The sequence below is a fragment of the Lutra lutra genome, chromosome 3 (assembly GCF_902655055.1).
Source record: "Lutra lutra chromosome 3, mLutLut1.2, whole genome shotgun sequence".
NCBI lineage: Eukaryota > Metazoa > Chordata > Mammalia > Carnivora > Mustelidae > Lutra > Lutra lutra.
Window position 1 is genome coordinate 24,927,145 of NC_062280.1, and position 19,905 is coordinate 24,947,049.

The 19,905-nt window shown below is 33.4% G+C and overlaps 1 protein-coding gene across 1 annotated transcript in view; it reads left to right on the top strand.

The window, feature by feature from the left end:
- Positions 1 to 19,905, top strand: part of SPAG16 (sperm associated antigen 16) — a 1,060,347-nt gene that overhangs the window by 751,998 nt on the left and 288,444 nt on the right. The window lies entirely within an intron of this gene.

The following is a 19,905-nucleotide window of genomic DNA, read 5'->3' on the forward strand; positions in this document are numbered from 1 at the left end:
CCACAGATTTCATGTGAAGTCCTTTTAATTTCTTAAGCCTTCATTTAATTTTTTTAATCTGTAGGAAACATGGATCTAGAGAATCTTCACATTCTCTTTCAGAAATGTATCAATAATCATTCATATTTTCTTTAGAAATTGAGAAAAGCTATTGAATTTGAATATATCAGTAAGAAGTTATTTTTTAAGATAAATAAGATTGTATGTTCAACATCTGGTCTTTCTGAATTTGAATGTTTTCTTTGTGACTCAGTGCTTACTAACAAACCCAACAGCACCACTGAAATCTTTACTTGGACGTACATAGTAATGCCAAACTCAAATAATTTAATATTGGTCTCTAGATATTCAGTACTAAGCTTTAGTGTTTCTTCTTATCTCTTTGTTTCATTCCTTCATATTCTAATAGTCCTATTGTCTTACTTTGACATTACAGTATGTAACTATGTGAATATATCATGGAAGCCTATTGCACTGTGACAAGCCCCATCAGAAGAAAACACTAAGGGCCTTCAAGACAAAGATTTCATACATGAATATCTGAAATAATGCCAATAATGACACTGAAAATGAAGTAAACTCACGTAAGAGTCAGAAAATTTATCTTTAGTGCTTTTAGAAGTGACTCATTGCCAGAGGCAGAATGCATTAATTTCATATGCCATGTTAGGAATTTCCATTTCTCCTTGACTAAAATGTTAGTCTCAAAAATAATTTTTAGAGTAGAAAGGCTTTCGGTGATTTATTAAACCTTCTTCCTCCCTGTAACTTCAGAAATCCACCAATTTACACTATATTTGGCAGGGGAAATTAAGCCAGTCTATTCTCAATTCTATCAAAACTGTTGTTTCAGTTTGTTTAGCATTTGCAAAATGGAAAGCATCCTGCTAGGTTTTGTGGGAGATTCGGATAAGTAAGGTATTTGATCCTTTTCCTTGATGAACTAGGATATATTTAAAGAATCAAAATTATACAAAAAGCAGATAACTGTATCAATGTAAGGCAAAAATTATAAGTCCTAAAGATGGCTAACTAACTATCAGTGGGATTATCTTGTATAATTTTTGAAAGAGTTCAATCCCAACCATTATGAAAAGCTTTGCTGACTATTCAGCTATGGACATAATAATTCATTTATTAATTTATTTAAATATGTACTAAATATATAATGTAAGCCCCAAACTGAGCACAGAGGGTTTAATAGAATTTCTATAATGGTAGAAACATTCTTTTCCTAAAATGTCCAATATGTGGGTGCCTAGGTGGTATAGTCGATTAAGCATCCAACTCTTGGTTTTGTCTCAGGTTGTGACCTCAGGGTCATGAGATTGAATCTTGTGTCAGACCCTGTGCTCAGTGCAGAGTCTGCTTGAGTTTATCTCTCCCTCTCCCGGGTCCCTTCCCTGCACCGTCTCTCCAATAAGTAAAGAAATCTTTAAAAAATAATAATAAATAAATAAATGTTCAATATGATAGTGACTAACTATATGAGGAGTTTTTAACTTTAACTAGCTAAATTTTTAAAAATCAAAAATCCATTTTCTCAGTTTCAGTTTTATATTTTCAGTAATCAGTACCCACACGTATTGGATAAGATAGGTCTAGGAGGAAGATAAGCACATATACAGAAATTACAATTTGTTGTGTAAGTTTTATAACATAGTTCTTTGGGGGCAACAGAAGGGAAACTTTACATTCCTTAGAAATCTGTAGAAATTGAGTTTGACCCGAGTGTTAATATTTTTAATATTTACCAGAGAAAGAAATAGTCAATTGAAATAACAAGAAGAAAAACATGAAAGCATATGTATTATAGAGTATAAAACAGAGTAATATATAGGGAAGTTGGGGGAAATGATGAGCAAAAATGAGGAAGGTCAAAGAGCGGCTAAAATTTGCATTTGAGAAAAATAACTACTCTGCCATTAGTTTGTCAAATATGGCATTATTGGTATTATGGACCAGGTAATTTCATGTTGGAGGTGGGGGTGGGGCTGTCCTGTGTATTGTAAGGTATTTATCAGGATCTCTGGCCCCCACCAACTAAATGCCAATGGCAGGGACCCCAGTTGTGACAGAGATGTTTCTAGACATTACCAATTGTCCTATGGATGGTAAAATACCTCCAATTGAGAACCACTGTCATGGAAATGGCCTGCAAAGATGTCAGGTTGAAGGCAGGGCATTTACTATATGTGTTCACATGTGAGATGAGGAGGACCTGACATAAGGGATTTGTGTGAAGTGAAGGCCTCCTTCAGCTCAGCAGGATTGGAGAGAGATGGAGAATAGGCTAACAAGCTGTCGCACTCTGGTGACTGTGTGGAATGTAGAGCCTTTTACTGAAATGGGAAATGCAGCTGAAGGACCACGTTGGTAATTTTGGCTTTGAGCATGCTGACTTGTGGTACCTGTGGAACATTTAAATGGAGACATTCTGTGGGTAGTTGGAAATAACATCTGGAATTCAAAAGAGATGTGTCAATTGAACATGTAAATTTGGGAGCTAAAACATCTAGATAATAGTGGAAATCATGGGAATGTTTCTTCCTGCCCCAGCAATCTAGACTCAATAGCAACTCTCATCGTTCAGCTGATCTCTAAATATAACCTATTTACTCCATTCAGTGCATAGCATCAGTTTTCTTTGTTGTTGCTGGTTTTTGTTTTTTGGTTTTTGGTTTTTGGGTTTTTTTTCGATTTCACATAGAATCAAGGGGTTTCAGGTCCAGCTACCTGCCCTATTTACTTTCAGTACTTGTGCGTGGGCCCTTGATCACTGTTCCCTTTTCCTGGATCATTCTTCCATAGAACAGCTTATTCTCACAAATCCTGCTCTTAACTCAAAAGCCATGTTCTTAAGGAGAACCTCCTTGATCAGGCTACTTATACTTTAAGATCCTTTTTGCCAAAAATTCCTTGTTTACATTTTTTAAAAAATATATTTATTCATTTGTTTGAGGTGGGGGGTGCACAGGGAGAGAGAGAGAGAGAATCTCAAGCAGACTCCCCACTGAGCATGGAGCCTGATGCTGGGCTCAATCACAGAACCCTGAGATCAAGACCTGAGTGGAAATCAAAAGTCAGATGCTCAACTGAACAAGCCACCGAGGCACCCCTACATTTATTTTTATTCCCCGTAAATCTTGTTAACATTTAGTATGCCACATATTTTACTGATTTATTTAGTTTATTATATGATTTCCCCAGAAGTATATGAGTTCTGTGAGGCTAGAACATCTGTTTTGTTAACTCCTATATATCCACCACTTAAACCTATGCCTAATAGCAAGTAGGCTCAGTCAATATTTCTCTGGTGAATGAAGTGATGATTTTCCTACTGGTCCAGACAAGTTTGCATGGATTCAGTCCAACTCTTGCTTAGACTTAAGGGACACACTGGAAAGCCACAGGAAAGTAATGTTCATTTGCTTTTCAGGGTGCCATGTATACAACTTAGTACTCAAGAGTACCTGCTTAATTCACTGAGACTACTGGCCTATGTTATTTTTAACATATCAATATTTATGTTCAAAATGCATAACAACTTTTTTACATCATATATGAAATTCATATTTCTCAGTGTGAGATCCAAAACCCTTCAGAATTTTTACACATTGTTAACTTCATCATAAATTCATCATATTCCCCATAGTGAAATTTGTTCATTTCTGCTTTTGTGCTCTGCACTGTGCCATTTTCAATAATAATGATTCCCTTTCACCTTGTCTTCAGTAATATCTCTTCATAATCTTAATCTATTTAAACTGATATCCATTCTTGGGGCGCCAAGTGGTACAGTCGGTTGAGCAGCCAACTCTTTGTTTCTGCTCAGGCTGTGACCTCAGGATCATGAGATGGAGCCCTGCCTTGGACTCCACAGTCAGTGCAGAATCTGCTTAAGAGGGTCTCTCCCCGGGGTGCCTGGGTGGCTCAGTTGGTTAAGCATATGCCTTCTGCTCAGGTCATGATCCACAGACCATGAGATCAAGCCCTGCATTGGGAATCCCTGCTCGGGAGGGGGCGTGCTTCTCCCTTTCGCCTGCTGCTCCCCAGCTTGTGCGCTCTCTCTGTCTACCGGATAAATAAATAAAATCTTAAAAAAAAAAAAAAAAAGACTATCTCTCCCTGACCCTCTGACCCTCCCCTCTGTACTCTCCTTTGTCTCTCAAATAAATAAAATTTTTTAAAAAATCAATAAAATAAAACAAAATGCTATCATTTCTAGAAAGTTGCATTCACTTGATGTGCCTATCCTAGGGCTACATTCCTGCAAGAAAACTGATGCCGCAGGCTTGGGTTAGGTGTTCACTTTGTACTCTAAACAACCCTCTACCTACCTCTAGCATTCAACTTTGTGTTGTAATTGCTTGGTTATTTCTCTGTCTCCGACAAATAACTATAAACTCTTTTTGAGCTTATATCCATTGTGTCTCTTGCTTCTGGCAACAACCCAGGAACCTAAGTACAGCTTGATAATTATGTGTTTCTTTATGTACATTAATTGTCTTCATCTATTTCTAATTATTCTTCTGCGTTATACACTTAAACACCTACTTGTTCAATTTGTTCTTTGCTACTACTTATTTGTTGATATTCTGTTGAAGTCTTATTAGCTCTTTTAGGGCGTTCGACCTCAGTTACAGAATATGCTGTTTTACCACTTTAGTGGTATTTTATGGGATTCTGGTCCCTAAAGCATCTAAGTCAAAGCATGCAAAATAGTTTTCTTGTTAAGAGTTTAAGAGCTTAGACACCTGAATCAGATTGGCTGAATTTGAATCCGGAGTCTATATTTTACTAACAAAATGACTTTGAGCAAGTTGTAATACATTGTAAATCTTGGTTTTTCTCATCTGAATGAAACGATAGTATAACCTAACCACACAGAGGAATGATCAAATAAAATAAATATGTATCACTTTGAAGACCTTGTGATGATTATGTAGTATAGCATTGTGTACTCTAGATGCTAAGTAATTATTTTTGAGCTGTCTAGCTCCCAAATCCCTGGGGCTTGACTGGGTATTCAAGTTACTAAGGCCTAGCAATGACCAGACAATGGCATCAGAAAAAAGCATGTAGTGACAAAGGTAATCTTATCTTCATTTTTACCATCTTTTACATTCCCTCCTTAAACATTCCCAAAATTTACCATCACTTTCCATTCTAATTCCACATTTTTTTTTTTGCCTTATTTGTGCCATTAGGGTACTGAGGAAATGGTCTAATGAGCTAATGCTTAATGCTGCACAGACCTGTCCTTAGAGACACACTAATGTATTAGTACTAAAAATGTTTGAAATACTAATTTTCCTCCTAATGAGCCCAAACATTTTATTATAGTTATACCTTAATACTAAGTTGCAGGTCATTACCTTCACATATTGAAAGCAGCTGATGTTTCTAGGGCTTAATGTTTCTACCATTTGCTTGATGACCCCTCCTTCTTGCCCATTTCACATAGCAGAATTTTAGGAAATGAAAATTAGATCACTTGACAGGTATTGTGTATGATGTTTTGATTTCATTATTTATTCACTTTAAAATATTTTTCTGATGATAACAATATATGCTAATTCCATGAAATTTGAATTTTGAAAATGTGAAAAGGAACAAATAAAATAAAAATGATTCATTCTAAAGATAATCAGTTCTGATTTAGTTCCTACCAATCTTATTTTCAACATAATGCGTTGTGTGTGTTCATCACACAGTGTAAACAGTTTTGTTTTCTGCTTCTCTCACTGAACTATATGCATGTTTTCCCTTGTATTAATCACCTTTGGAAACATCATTATAATAATTAAAGTAATAGGTTAGTTATATAGTTATAGGTTACAGTTTTATGTATATACAAATATACATGTGTGTCTATCAGTCTGTTTATCAAGAATTAACTTACATTTTCACTGCCCCATCTTATAAATGATGTTGTGAGGAACATCTTTGTGACAAAGATTGATCTGAGTTGTTGATTTATTTAAATATAAACTGATGGGGGATATATTTAATATACTTAAACATTTGTGACATCTCATACTCTATTAGTTTCAAGAAATAGAATGTAATATATCCATTAAAATCTCAGACTCTAAAGTCAACCATACCTATACTTGAATCCTCACCCCAAATTATTTTAGTTACATAATTTTAGGAAATTTACTTGATCTCTTTAAACCTTATTTTTCTTATCTGTAAAACGGGATTGTTTCACATAGTGAAATACTATTATAAATAGTGTTAAGCATATTTAATGGCAATAAAAACTGCTAATTTTCACTATCAACTTGTACACCCATCAGGAATGCAAGTCTGTTTGTTTATCTGACCCCTTATCAATATCAATATTTTAAAAATCTATTCTAATTTGATAGGAGGAAAAAAGGACAAATTCAGGTAAAAAACTCGAACTCGGGGCACCTGGGTGGCTCAGTTGGTTAAGCATCTGAATCTTGGTTTGGGCTCAGGTCGTGATCTCAGGATCATGAGCTTGAGCCCGGTGTTGAGCTCCATGCTCAGAGACTGCTTGAGGTTCTTTCCCTCTTCCACTTCCCCTCCTCTCTTTCTCTCTCTCAAATAAATAAATAAATAGAATCTTAAAAAAAAAAAAGAGAAGAAAAAAAAAAAAGAAAAACCTAAACTCAAACTAACTTAAGCAGAATTAGGATGCTCATTGGCTCATAAAACTGAACATCTGACAATTAGATTTAGCTGAAACCAGCACTCAAATGCCACCAGCCTTCCTGAATGTTCTTAATCCTATCAATGTGTTATTCACCGCGCTGGACTTGGACATTAGAACTATGATTACATATGTATACATAAATTACCCATTTTTTACCCATTTTAATTGGAGAGGAAAGAAGTTGTTTCTCTCAACAATAGTTTGAAAAACATGGGGAAGTATTATTATTCCTACTTGAGCCAGATACCTTTGCCTTAGGCAGTTGCTCTATCCAAGGAAATGGGTTTCCATGAGGAGAGTAGTTACAGTGAAGGGATAAGAGGAAGTTGTTCAAAGATCACTAACATATGGTCACTAGAGTGATCTTGGCCTGGCAAGTCAAGCTGACTGAATGTACTCCATCCATAACCATTGAGGTTTTAACTTGATAAACTGAACTATATTATCAAGGTTTGTGAAAAGATTTTCAGGTGTTTTGTTAGTTTTTTCCTTTGTCTACTGGTCCCTTGAAGAGCAATTTTTCTATTGGTTTAGTGTTTGTTCATTTGTTTTTCCTATTAATTTTACATTGCTTTTTGTGGAATTTATGGCAGTTTTTTCAAAATTTATATACTTAGTTGGTTTTTAAATTTATATTGTTCTGGAAACTCCATTACACTGAAGAATTCAAAACTTATATCAAATTCTTTGTAGCATTTTTGGTATGGTTTCTTGAATCCTTACCATATTTTAATTTTTTAATTGTCCCCCTTTCATTTCATAATGTTCAATTCTGACTTCTTTTTTTTTTTATCACTATTTCTCTTTTTTGGACAAATATTTCAATTTTCTGTCTACATGTTCTTTGCAAAGTCTAGTTTTTTCTTTAGTTCTCTCACTTTGTTTACTATTTTAATAGTTCTGTTTAATTTTTTTCTACCATATTTTAATTTTGTTTTTCTATCATATTTTAATTATTTCTTCCTACTTTTTAAAATTTCTTCTTTACTGAAGAACATTCAGTTTCAACTGTATATTTATTTATTTTAAATATTTAAAAAATTCATGTAAAATCATGAATTTCCATTAATGATGACTTTAGCTTTATTCAACAAATGTAATATGAATTCATTCATTTGAATTAATTCTAAACTTGTAAGTTGCATGTGATTTTTTTTTAGCTTTCCAGCTTTCTTTTTTTCAATCTGTGTAATTTTTAGCTTCTAATTGCATCAATGCAAGAAAATGTGACCTTTATGACATCTCTTCTTTGACATTTCTTGAGACTTATTTTGTGGCTTGTCATGTTGCTAATTTTGTAAATATTTCATGTATACTTGATGATATTATACATTATGTATATGATAAATATTGCTTTCTGTTCTAGATCTGTTTTGTTTTTTAGTGAAATCATGCTTAATTTTTTTGTATTTATCGATATCTGGTAGACATGTATTAAAATCTTACCTCACTTGGGTAAATTATAATTTATTTTTATAGTTAAGCTAACTTTTGTTATGTATTTTCAGACTTCATTTTTAGTTACATAAAATTTATGACTGTCACATCTTATTTATAGAGTGCTCCTTTTATTCTCTAGTAATCAGATCTAGTAATTTTTTAACTTAAATCTCTGTTTTTTTAATATCAATACTCTTGCACCAGCTTCCTATTAATTGGTATTTAATAATTTAGTTCTTTTTTTTCACTTTCTGAATATTTTGTTTATTTTTATTATTATTGTTTGTTTTTAATGTTTCTCTTATAAGATGCACGTAATTGTAGTTGTTTTATTTTTTAAACAATTTTAGTTATCTCTTACTTTCAATTTCTATGTAAGTCCCATTTGTGTGTGTGTGTGTGTATGTGTGTGTATGCAATTATTTATTCATTGGTAATTATTGCTATCACAACTTATTGTGTTTTCCATTAAAATTTTTCTTTACTTTTTTCACTTATTTCCTGTTTTTTGCTTTTTCTCCAATTAAAAATAAAGTTTTGTTTGAATCAGGGTTAGAGTTAAGATTTGGTTTGGGCATTTTCTCTTTTCTATCAGCAGTTAACTCCCCTTGATTAAAATACTTTGACTTTTCAACATCTGTGCTCACCATTATATCTTCTGATGATATACTTATTAATATTTGTGGTAAAATACAATTAGTAATAATTCTTTCCAAAATTTAGGTTTAAACTTTTTAGTCTGAATCTCTGAAAGTGTTTTAGTTCAGAGTCATATTTAGCTAGGTAAACAAATTTCAGTTAAATTTTATTTTCCTATACAATATGGGCATTATTCCTCTGTTTCTAACATCTAATTTTTATTATCAATCTAGCTGCCTTTCTTTTATAGATAACCTGTAACTTTTCTCTTGTAGATAATTTTGTCTTCAACCATAATGGACCACATTTTTCATTACATTGCATCCAGGTGTGCTTTTATTTTTATGCATTATGCTCACTACATGAGTGCAGTTATTCTGAACATATATCTTTTTTTTTCAATTCTGGATAAGTTTCAGCCTAATATTATGCCTTCAATACTACTCTTTTGCTTGTTGGTATGTTTTTTATAGTATTTGTTAGATATATAATATATTATTCTATACATGCTGTTTCTCTTAATGATCTTCATGTCTTCATCTTTCTTATCTTTACATCTGCAATCTAGCTGAATTTCCCCATATATTCTTCCAATTCACTAACTACCTTTTCAACTCTGTCTAGTCTAGAGTATATTGTATCTATTAAGCCTTTTTCCTTTACTGATTAATGTTTCAATTTTCTTGGTCTTTCTTAAGTCACTTTAGACTGCTTTTGTTTCTTTTCTTTTTCTTTAATGAGTATTAGCTCTTCATTAAAATCTTTGAGACACACTTACTTAAAAATCTTTTTCAGTTTTTCTATAATTTTAATGCACGCAGACTATTTTATCTTTCAATTATTGACTATCTTTATTAGCTTCAAATTTCTTTATATGTTAAGGAAAAAAAATGTGTAGCTTCTTTTGAGTGAGGTAAGAAGAGTTATTCTCTTTTGTCCCTTCCTTTGTCTATCTAGCTTTTTATTTGTGTTTACTCCTCATTTCAGTATTGTGGCTATTTCTTTTGTCCCAGTTCTCCCAGGCCAGTAGCCAAAGGATAAGTCTTACATTTATGAGTCAGGAATCCTGACTTCTGGTCTTGAAAAACACAGAACCAGTCACCAGAGTTTGTTACTTGGTTCAGATCCAGACTGTGAGATTGTAAAAACTGCAGATTCCTTAATTATATAACTTCATATAAATTGTAGTTTCAAATAGCATTAGCTAGCAACTTTTGTTAGCTTCATAGTGTCAGTAAAAGTTTCATTACTCATGGTTTTAGCAATAAGGCAGCTTTTTAATTTCCAACTGACACAAAACACTTAGTTTCTGCTACCCTACAAAAGCTGAATAACTAGGGCCTGCTTCTAACCCCAGAGCCCAGAGACCTATCATTTCATCTCTAGTCTCTACTTTGTGTTTCTGTTTTATTTTTCTGTAGTGAGGATTATTCCTATTATCTGTATCATTCTTTGAAATCTTATATTGCATATATATACACACATATTTACATACATATATATACACATATATATATTTAACTCTGTTCTTGGGACATGGTATAGCTTAGTGGTTAGCACAAATTCTAAGTCAAACATGTGCAAAATCTTGACTCTTCCTCTTTTAATTACATAAGCAATGGGAAAGTCAATGAAGTTTCCTGTGGCTCAAATTCCTCATCCATAAGAAGGGGATGATGATAACAGCCTACTCCATAGTGGGGTTTCTGTTTTTTTCTGTTTTGTTTTGTTTTGTTTTGTTTAGGATTACTTGATATTTGTATATATGTGTATACAAATACAAATGCTTGGGACACTGAGTAGTGCATAGTATTTGCTCAATTAGTGTGAGCTATTATTATTTTTTAATTTTCTCAATGGTAGCTCTATTTTTAAAATCATATTGATCAGAAGTCCTTCAATAAATTGTTCAATTCTTGTAAAATTTATGTAGCCAGAAATTATGAGATAGAATTAAATTTTGGCTCATCACATAGTTGTGAGAATAAACTGTTACATTACTTATGGGTATATTATAAAATAAACTATTAGGTCCTATGCCTAAGTATATCATGTCCTGCATTTATTTTAAAGTATTAAGAAATAAAAAAATAACATATGTGGCAATTAATTTTGAATAATATATAACTTTGATCTTTAAGTAATGTAATTATATTATTATTCACATTTAAAATATGAAAGGACTTTCTACCCAAATTACTCATGATCTCCCACTATTAAAAGATATACGCAAAGCCTAACTGGCTGGGGCATTATCAGAACCTAACTGACCTGGGGGGAGGGAAATATACAACTGCAGCTGGCTCAAGTCTTCCATGTGCAAGAAGGGAAATGCCTAACTAGCCCACTCTAGCCATTCTACCCCACCTAGGAGGAGAGAAAAAGGAAAAACACGTATGAAGTTCATGGTCTAGAGGCATAGGCTCACTAAAAGACTAAGACCTAATTATAGAACTATAGAATAGTTCTCTCACTCCATATCTGACTTGTATTTATAAAATCCTATTTATGGAAGTTTTTTTTACCTAGTGTATTATGTCTAGCTATAAGAGAAAAAATATATAAGGTATACAAAAAGGCAAAAAACAAACAAACAAACAAAAACACAATTTGAAGAGACAGAGACAGCATCAGAACCAGACATGGCAGGGAGATTGTAATTATCAAACTACTAATTTAAAACAACTATGATAAATATGATGAGGGCTCTAATGGCTAACGAGCATGAAAAAAAAAAGCAGATGGACAATTAACATAAAAAAAGGGATGGATAGCCTAGAAAAAACAATTAAACTACTAGAGATAAAATAATGTAACAGAAATGAAAAATTCCTTGAGGGTCATATTAGTATACTGGACACAGCTGAGTACAGACCCTCTGAGATAGAGGATATATCAATAGAATCCTCAAAAATCAAAGCAGAGAGAATAAGACATAAAAAAATGGAACAAAAAACCAGAGCAGAATATCCAAGGACAGACTGTGGGACAACTATAAAAGATGAAACATACACATAATGGGAATACCAGAAGGAGAAAAAAGAAAAGGGAATTTGCTTCTCATAGCAGAATTTATATCAATTTGCTACTATCTCTTTCAGAAAATAGAAACCGAGGGAATAATTTCTAACTCATTCTCTGAAGTCAGCATTACTTTATTTCCAAAACAAGACAAAGATATGACAAGAAAACTACAGACTAATATCATTCATGAACATAGATGTAAAAATCCTCAATAAAATAATAGCAAATCAAATATAGCAGTGGATAAAAAGAAAAATACATTATGACCAAGTGCAACTTATCCTAGTTATGAAAGCTGGTTCAACATTTGAAAATCAAGTAATGTAATTCATCACATCAGCGAAAGATGAAAAATCACATGATTATGTCAATAGCTGCAGGAAAACCATTTGGCAAAATGTAATACCAATTTATGATAAAAACTCTCAATAAACTGGGAATAGTGGGGAAATTACTGAACTTGATAAAGAATATCTAAAACAACAACAACAATAACAGTTAACATCATTCTTAATGGTGAGGAACTCAGAACTTCCCACTAAGATCAGATACAAAGCAAAGATATCCCTTCTTACTACTCCTTTTCAACATTGTAGTGCAAGTTCTAGATAATGCAATAAGAAAAAGGAAATAAAGTTTATACAGGTTGAAAAGGAACAAAAAAAATTGTCTTTGGCCACAGATGATATGACTATCTAAGAATTAGTTAAAAAAAAAACAACTTTCAGAACTAATAAGTGATTATAGCAAGATTTCAGGACACAAGGTTAATACACAAAAAAAAACTTTTGTTTTCCTATACACACACACACACACACACACACACACACACACACACACAAACTTTTGTTTTCCTATACACCAGCAAAGAAAAAGTAGAATTTGAAATTTAAAACATAGTATTATTTACATTACCACCCATAGAAATACTTAGGTATGAGTAACAAAATGTGTACTACAAGACCTATATAAGAAAAACTATAAAACTCAGATCAATGAAATAAAAGAAGAATTAAATTAATGGAGAGATGCCCCATGTTCACAGATTGGAAGACTCAATATTGTAAGGTCCCATCCATTACCACTTGATCTATAGATCCAATACAATCCCAATAACCTATAAAATTATTTTCTATATATCAACAAATGGATTTTAAAGTTTATATGGAGATGACAGAAGTCCCAGAATAGACAATACAATATTGATCAAAAACTACAGTGTTGGACGACTAACACAGCTGACTTTAAGAATTACTATAAAGCTACAGTAATCAAGATATTATAGTATTGGTGAAAAACAGACAAATCAGTGGAACAGAATAGGCAGCCCAGAAGTAGACCCCCCCCATAAATATAGTTAACTGATCTTTGACAAAGAAAAAAGACAAAGCAGTGGAGCAAAAGTAGTCTTTTCAACAAATGATGCTTGAACAATGGATATATACATGCAAAAAAAGTGAATCTAGACACAAACTTTACACTTTTCACAAAAATGAATTCTAATGGAACACAGACCTAAAAAAAAAACTATAAAACCCCTATAATGATAACATAGGACAAAACCCAGATGTTTTGTAGGGTGTAGCAATGCTTTTGTAGAAACAACTCCAAAAGCATGATCCATGAAAGAATTAATTGATAAGCTAGATTTCATTAAAATTAAAAACTTTTGATCTGTGAAAGACAATGTCAAAAAAATGAGAAGATTAGCCACAAACTGGGAGAAAATATTTACAAAAACAAATCTGATAAAGAACTATTATTAAAAAAATATAAAGCATTCTTAAAACTCAGCAATAAGAAAATAAGCAACCCAATTTAAAAAAATGGGACACAGACCTTAACAGATCCTTCATGAAAAAAGATCTACATATGGCAAATGTGTGTTTATATGTAGGGATGCTCCATATCATATTTCATGAGGGAAAAGCAAATTAAAAGTGAGAGATCACTGTACACCAATTAGAGTGACCAAAATATGGACTACTGACAGAACCAAATGTTGGTGAGGATGTAGAACAGAAACTCCCATTCTACTCTAGTAGGAATGCCAAATGGTATAACCGCTTTAGAAGGTATTTTGACAATTTCTTACAAAAATAAACATACTCTTACCATACCATCCAGCAATTATGTTCCTTGGTATTTATCCAAAGGAGATGAAAAATTATGTCTACACAAAACCTGCACACAAATGTTTATAACAGCTGTATTCATAACTGCCAAAAATTGGAAGCAGCCAAGCTATCATTCAGTAGGTGAATGGATAAATAAACTATGGTACATCTAGACAACGGAATATTATCCAGCTATAAAAAAAAATGATCCATCAAATCATAGGAAAACATGGAAGAAACTTAAATGCGTATTACCAAATGAAAGAAGCCAATCTGAAAAGACTACGTATTGCATGATTCACACTATATGACATTCTGAAAAAGGCAAAGCTATGGAGATAGTATAAAGGTCAGTGATTCCCAGAGGTTGAGTAAGGGGTACTGTGGGAGGGTTGAATGAGCACAGAGAATGTTTAGGGTGATGAAAATTCTCTTGTGATACCATAATGATGAATTCATGTCATTATATATTTGTCCAAAGCAATAGAATATAGAACACCAAGAATGACCATAATATAACCAGTGAATTTTGGGTAATTATGATGTGTCAATTTGATTCATCAACTGTAAGAAATGTACCACTCTGGTAGTAGATCTAAATGGGGGAGGATGTGTGTGTGTGAGTGGGGAGAGAGTAAATGGAAAAACCTCTGCGTCCTTCCTTTAATTTCACTATGAACTTAAAATTGCCCCCCGGCTCAAAAGATAAAGTCTTAAAAAAATATAGGGCAGGGGCACCTGGGTGGCTCAGTGGGTTAAGCCTCTGCCTTCGGCTCAGGTCATGGTCTCAGGGTCCTGGGATCAAGCCCCACATCGGGCACTCTGCTCAGCAGGGAGCCTGCTTTCCCCTCTCTCTCTGCCTGCCTCTCTGCTTACTTGTGATATCTCTGTCAAATAAATAAATAAAATATTAAAAAATATATATATATATATAGGGCAGGGGCACCTGGGTGGCTTAGTCATTAAGCATCTGCCTTTGACTCAAATCATGATCCTGGGATCGAACCCCACATCAGGCTCCCTGCTCAGCGGGAAGGCTGCTTCTCCCTCTCTCACTTTCCCTGCTTATGTTCCCTCTGTTGCTGTCTCTCTCTCTCTGTCAAATAAAGAAATAAAATCTTAAAAAAAATTATAGGGCAGTTTTTATTAAAGCATCTCTTCACTTAATCATTATACATATGTATTGTATATTTTCAATCAGTGTAACCACAGTTTAGCATAAACTTTTGCATTTTTACATTGTTTCTATAATTATTATTTTTATGACTTCATAATAATTCACCCAGGGTATTTATTCTTTCACACTTCAATCATTCATTGAACATTTACTATGTGATATTCGGGATCATGGGAATGTACTCCTAAGCCAAGGTACTTTCATGTACAGAATTTATAACATTTTCATGCGCATAGTTGATATATAATCATTCATTTGACTCTTTGTTATACTGTATAACTCTTTGAACAAGAACATTATACATAACCTATTATTCAGCCTTGAAGAATCTTTGCAGAAAAGAAGTAATGACATGGACCTAAATGTATTTTGCTTATTTATATACTGTTGTTGTTCTGTAAGTTAACTTTCCAAAGAAAATAAGAAAAATAAAGGTATAAAAGTATGTATATAACCTAGTGAATTGAACCAAGAAAGTACTGAGCTGATTCATCACAGTGAAGATCTAGAGTACAATCAAATTGGACCTGTGTTTTCCATAATAAATTAAGATCATCTATATTTCTTCCTGCCATGCCATATAAAGATCAGACTTTCATATAGAATATTTTGTCACTATATGACATTTCTTACCCTACATGAAAAATGATCTCTTAACCCCAAACTGATGTTAATGCTCAAAGCTTCTAAAATTTGTTTTTGAAAGTTATACAAGGCCATAAAATATCTTTATATTAAGGAATACTATTAGTTAATGAAAATATTTTCAATTATCCATTTAAATTAGAAATGATCTCATTAGCATCCCAGTTTTCTCCTTTTCTTTCTTTGTTTTACAACATATAAATATGTCGGGAACCTCTGTGTAGAGAGAGAGCAGTTCAGTCTGCTTGTCTTCTTGCTGCTGTTGGTGTCAAGTTTGCATAAACGATGCCGCTAGCAGTTTTCTGGATCCACAAGGCAGAAGGTTTATTTCTTCCTTTTTGGTTATTCCAGGTTTCACTTGTTTCCATTTTATTTATTTATAAATAGTGCCACTTTAGTTTTTAGCCTATCTTTTTCTAATTTTATAATAAATTCAGAAGTATGAAAAGTTTCAAAAGTGTGAATACTCATGATCCTCAATACATATGCTAAATGTTCTCCACTATGTTTCCGGCAGTCTAGAGGAAGCTTGTTTGATTTTATGTTGCTGTCCTCTAACTTATAATTAACTTTATGACTACATAGCTTTTCTCATCATAAGATCTTTAAAGTGGAGGTGGAAAGGATTGAACAAGGGCAGTGAGGAGTCGTGAGTATTGACTTTGACCTAGACTACACACTTTGTCCACGTTGCTAAATTCTGCTTGCTTTAAATAACTATTGAATCTGTAATCACAAAAGCATTCTTTTTCTGAGTGTCAGCTCATTTAACATTTCTTTACTTGGGGGAGAATCCTTATAAATTACATACAGTCAACATTAATTGCTCTCTGTTCCCCTTATATTCACTCATTAAATGGTTTATTCAAGATCAAACCTCAAACATGTTACAGAAACTCTGCCAGGTCCTAGGGTTTCGCTGTCACAAAAACAGCCATGTATCTGAATCTGAATGTTTTTGAGAGCTTTCTATAAAAACACCTTTCCTACCTTGTCTTCCTCAGTTTCAGTAATGGTATGAATGTCAATTAGAATTCCATTTTAGGGAGGTTCCCAAAACTCTTAAGTATTTACTTTCTTTAAGATTGTCATACAACTCTACCTCTCTGTAAAAAATATGTTCTATGAAAATGATCTTTCTTTGTTTAGGTTAAGGGCCTAACTATAGTAGGCCTTTGCTTTCTTCCCTGATATAAGTTGTAGATAAAATGCTTGTTTTTACCCCATGTTGTCAGGTAACCCCTTTTCTGTGTTTTTCCTTCTTCAGATTCCTCAGTGCTCGCACTATGCAGTTTGGCTTGACAGTATTTTAGTATGTTCTTCTGTGTAATGGAAGGAGATTGGCAGATGGGTCACCAGTTCCCCTGAGATGGGAGGAGGGATATAAGGTTTTGAGGATAATTCCAAGTTTTTGGCTGTGGATATTCTACATCTTTTCTCTTCCTTTTATCAAAGTGATTCAGAACCACGAGGGTTAGAACTAATGTTTATCTTAAGAACACTATGGAAGAACTTGGAGTAAAATAAAACTTCTAGGTAAGCCTCAATGAGGCATTCATCATCTATTGACTTAACAAATACTTTTTGAGTTCCACTTTGCTCCTGACATTGTGATAGGCACCACCACATCTGTCTTACTGGCTAATGGAAGCGTAGCTGATCTGTTCTTTCACTACCAAGAATCTCTCGGTTATTTATTTTTTTTTTAAAGATTTTATTTATTTATTTGTCAGAGAGAGAGAGGGAGAGAGAGCAAGCACAGGCAGACAGAATGGCAGGCAGAGGCAGAGGGAGAAGCAGGCTCCCTGATGAGCAAGGACCCCGATGTGCGACTCGATCCCAGGACGCTGGGATCATGACCTGAGCCGAAGGCAGCTGCTTAACCAACTGAGCCACCCAGGCGTCCCAAATCTCTCGGTTATTAAATCTGAACACAAACGTATTTCTACCACTTAATAAAGTGTTGTATTTGTTTTGCTGTAATATATACTTTGTCCTGACTTCTAAGTGCCTTGGGAAATGTAGAAATTTGTCTAAATGATGTTACTCAAAATCATTTTAAAATTATGTACTATTTATTAAGAAATCATTTAGTACAATACTTGGTTCATTGAAAGCATTTAATAAGTATTGACTTTTATTATTTTAATATTATCAAACTCTTATGCATTGATCATTTGGCAGCAGTGGAAGTTAAATGTAAAAAATATTAAAACTGGGGTGCCTGGGTGGCTCAGTGGGTTAAGCCTCTGCCTTCGGCTCAGGTCATGATCCCAGTGTCCTGGGATCAAGCTCCGCATCGGGCTCTCTGCTCCGCAGGGAGCCTGCCTCCACCTCTCTCTCTCTGCCTGCCTCTCTGCCTACTTGTGATCTCTGTCTGTCAAATAAATAAATAAATAAAATCTTTAAAAAAAAATATTAAAACTAATTAAAAACTCATTTTTAACCCCCCCAAAATGATGAAACTATTTTTTAGTGTATTTCCTCACATTTTAATATTTAGTGATATAAACCACACTTTAAGATTTCTATAACCTCCCTTTAGCAAGTGAGAAGGACCTCCAAATTAAGTTGCCATTATAATTTATTCTGTTTCCAAAGCTGAAAAAAAAGATTTCATTCTCTCCTCTCTGAAAGATATTTGAAAACCATTACATCTGGAAAGGGTTCTTTCTAATTTCTAGCATTAATATTCCCTTCTAATACTGAGAACTGGTCTTTTCTGAAAATTAAATTCACCGATTCTTCATAATTCTTACAATACATGTTTACATATTTGAAAACATTCCAAGTTCTCCAAGTTCCTTTCAAGTCATAAAAAAGATTAAACATCCCATTTATTAGACTGGGGACAAGGTTGTATTGCATTGCCAGTGACGACTGTTACAGAATTTTAAAACTGATGGTATTTGTTGCATTGCTGACTTGTTTAGGGAAAAACAAAGAATCCGCTTGGACTGTAATACAAAATGCACATTTTTTCCCCCAGAAAGGGTAGAAATCAAGAAATAAATGAGAAAAAAAAAATCATGTGAGCTAGTTCAAAAGGATAAAGATAATTGTACAAAAATCAAGTTATCTTTAACATTTTAGAATATTTAAGAAAAAAGTGAGAGGATGATTTTTGACTTGACATTAAAAATAATTAAGCTGGAGCTGAAAGGGAAACTATATATCTAATTGGAAACAGTATATAGTATAATCACTTATCATAGATGTTATGTATGAGCCTGATATGGCCAATATTCCTTTTCAGTTGGTAAGTGGACAACAAAATTAAATGATACTGTGATAAGAATGAGTAAAGATTTCGAGCTGCTTAGACAACAGAGACCCCTTTTATTCATCACTGTATCCCAGTTTCTGACATGAAGTGGACGCTCAACAAACATCTCCTAAGAAACCAGCAGGAAGGGTGTAGACAGACTTTGAGCTTCAAACCGATGTACTCGAACTGCCACCTCTATACTGGGAAAATAGATGCCCCTGTTCCCATTAGACTTAAATCCACCCATGATTCCTTTTGTTTTCCATCCCCTTTACCCATTATCTTTTTCCTTATCCCAGTGCACATTATCAAAATAACCCCAAATATTTTCTAATAATTTTGTCTCACAGTTCACAGCATGTACTGCTTCCTTGCCATCAATTCCACTTGGCCCCTTTCTTCTCCCGCCTTGATAAAAACTCTTCTTTCCTTGTGTCTATTTGTTTTCCTACCTCTGTTTTATTTTTACTGTATCTTAAGTATAAACCATCAATGCTAACAAACTGCAAGGATATAGAGTGAGGTGCACTTTGTGTGCAATGTTTTCATATATACAGTTTTATGTGTAGATCACGTGTGTCATAAACATGATATAGATATGTGTGTGTATATTAGAGAGAGGAATTACATGGGTATGCACATTTTTATTTTATTATATGTTCTTATGTAATTAAAATAATCAAAATTATTTCCTGAAAAATCACCTTCCAAAATTTAATTTAAGAATTTATACATATATATATATATATAATAATCTTATAACAATTTTATGTCCAAGACAAAAATATAATGAACACTTTAGTTTAGAAGAGTGCATTCTTACGGATTTAATAAAATTGTAACACAATTCTTCCTTGTTGACTAAGTCACTATGTATATCTATATGTAAGTAACATATGTATGTATG